Below are 2,472 nucleotides of genomic sequence, written 5' to 3' on the forward strand. Positions count from 1 at the left end.
ATAATAACTTTTTTGAAAATAGAATATGTTTTTGTTTACCAACGAAAAGTTTTAGGACATAAAACCCAACATTTATGAGAAGTTATGACTATAACAATTTGATTTTGAAAAAAAACAGCATTTAATATAGCTTGAAATCACGCGATTTCCGGCTAGGCATTTATTTCATATTCAAAACTATTCCCCAAACCCTTTAAATTTCTCTATGCTCAAACCTCCCAACCGGTATTTTGAAAGTGTTGTACTAACCTCCAAAAGGCAAACCCTTGTGGAGGCATGAAATAATGTCATCGGAATCATTAGTATTCTCACTGGGAAAAAGAGAAGGGAATCGCAAGGATTTTCGATCTGTATTCGGGTGAAGAAGATAAGTTGACGAGCCAGTTATTCGGATTCGGATTCATGTTTCAAACCCACGGCTCCATCCTCAGCCCCCAAATTCCAAGCTCAATCTGTAGCCCACTCCAATCTGCCTAGAAATTATGGCCCAAACACAAAACCATTTGTTTGTTGGGTTTTATGTCCTAAAACTCATAGTTTGTAAATAAAAACATATTCTGTTTTCAATAAAGTTATTATTGATGTTTATTCAGCAAAGATTGTTATTGAATAAAGTGAATTTTACGATCATTAATCTAAATCCAATAAACTAAGAACACTCTGGCTATAGTATGATTGCTTAAACTATATGTAGAGACATAAGAGTGGATCAAGTTCAAGTATATAGTCAAAATGATGTATAGTATAGGGATAAAACTGAGTACCTTATTCTGAGGATACTATGGATGCGGTCCACTTTTATATATGAGATAAACAATGTGATCACTAAATTGTACATGTGGAGACATGTGAGTGGGGGCATCCTATGCGATGAGTATTGCATAAGATCGGACCATGAAGAAAATCACTCTCACTTTATGATGTCGTTTACTGTTGAGGCTGATTTTTTCACTCAATGACGAAGGTAACTCAGCCACTAAGCATGGGATGTAGACGCGCGACCAAGGCGAGCAGTGGCTGATCGTGGAAGTGTACGTCGATGATCTCATAATCACTGGAGGCAACATGAAAGTTCTTGGAAGATTAAAGAGGGAAATGTGAAAGCCTTCAAAATGAGCTAGTCACTAGGCGTGTATGCAAAGAAGCTACTGGAAACAGCAGGGCTGGCAGACAGTAACCCTACGAGGACGCCAATGGAAGCCCCACTTAAATTGTCTATTAATTGTTAGAGAGACGAACGAAACAATCCTAATAAGGGTGCAAGAACCTTTCCCTGGTAGGGGCATTTTAAAACTGAGGCTGATGGCAGTGCCTAATGGGCAAAAATGGACAATAGCTGCTAGTAGAGAACTTGGACTTTTACAAATGAAATCAGAGCTAGTCACTAGGCGATGTGCCAGTGAGAAATCTGGGCACTTAGAAGGGGTCGAGAGTGAGATCCCACATCGATTAGAGAGGTGAAGAAACATTTCTTGCAAGAGTCTGAAAACCTATCCATAGTAGATTCGGTTTAAAACCGTGAGGGTGATACCGAGACGTAACGAACGAAAGCAGACAATATCAACTAATGGTGCTCTAGGATTGTAACAAGTGATTGGCTGGAATAGCTCAGTTGAAAAGTTCGACACAAGCCCATAATGGTGGTGGTAGTAGATGTAGTAGATATTAACCACTTTGGCACGAGTTTTGCCTAACAATAAACATGGATGGATGTTGGAAGTGGGATTTGAACCCACACCCTCTTACGAGGACCAGAACCTGAGTCTGGCGCCTTAGACCACTCGGCCATCCTGACTACTAATTGTGCGTTCCTGGATTGGTTTTCGAGGTGAATTTATCATTCCATATATGGGTGTGTAAACGTCTCCCAAGTAGACGCGTTTTAAAACTATGAGGCTGACGACGATACGTAACAGATTAAAATAGATAATATCTACTGGCTGTTGGAGAGAGGAACGAAACAATCCTAATAAGGGTGCGAAAACCTCTCCCTAATAGGCGCGTTTTAAAATTGTGAGGCCCATGGCAATACCTACTGGGCAAGAATGAACAATGTCTAGTAGCAGTGGGCTTGAACTTTTAAAAATGAAATCAGAGCTAGTCACTAGGCGATGTGCCAGTGAGGACGCTTGGTGTCACGGTCATGCTTGTCTAGGGCATGTTGCCCATGGCCGCATGCCCATGACAAGCCAAACCCTTGTCATGTCTTTGCATTCTAGTGTTTTTCCTTTTGTAATTCTAGAGCGTATGACACCTCAAAAATATCATGTCTAGGCCTGCCAGAACTAAAATGGCCCAGAATGTACTATAGGGGATATGACTAGACGTCAACTTCTCCCTACCCAAGGTTATATATGCTAAGCCGTTGCTATCTTTCTCTTGCTTGCTTATATAACGTCTCTTTCTAAAATCTCTCTCTCTCCTCGTTTTCTAAAACCTTCTTTTAAAATCGAGGCTAGAGGCTCGACCGTA

The 2,472-nt window shown here is 40.6% G+C and overlaps 1 non-coding gene across 1 annotated transcript; it reads right to left on the reverse strand.

Annotated features, from left to right (window-relative positions):
- Window positions 1–1,711: 1,711 nt before the first annotated feature.
- TRNAL-CAG lies at window positions 1,712–1,795 on the reverse strand. Its single transcript has one exon. It is a non-coding gene; the product is annotated as a tRNA-Leu (tRNA).
- Between the last annotated feature and the right edge of the window lie 677 nt (window positions 1,796–2,472).

This window comes from Cucurbita moschata, unplaced genomic scaffold (assembly GCF_002738365.1).
Source record: "Cucurbita moschata cultivar Rifu unplaced genomic scaffold, Cmos_1.0 Cmo_Scf00166, whole genome shotgun sequence".
Classification (NCBI taxonomy): domain Eukaryota; kingdom Viridiplantae; phylum Streptophyta; class Magnoliopsida; order Cucurbitales; family Cucurbitaceae; genus Cucurbita; species Cucurbita moschata.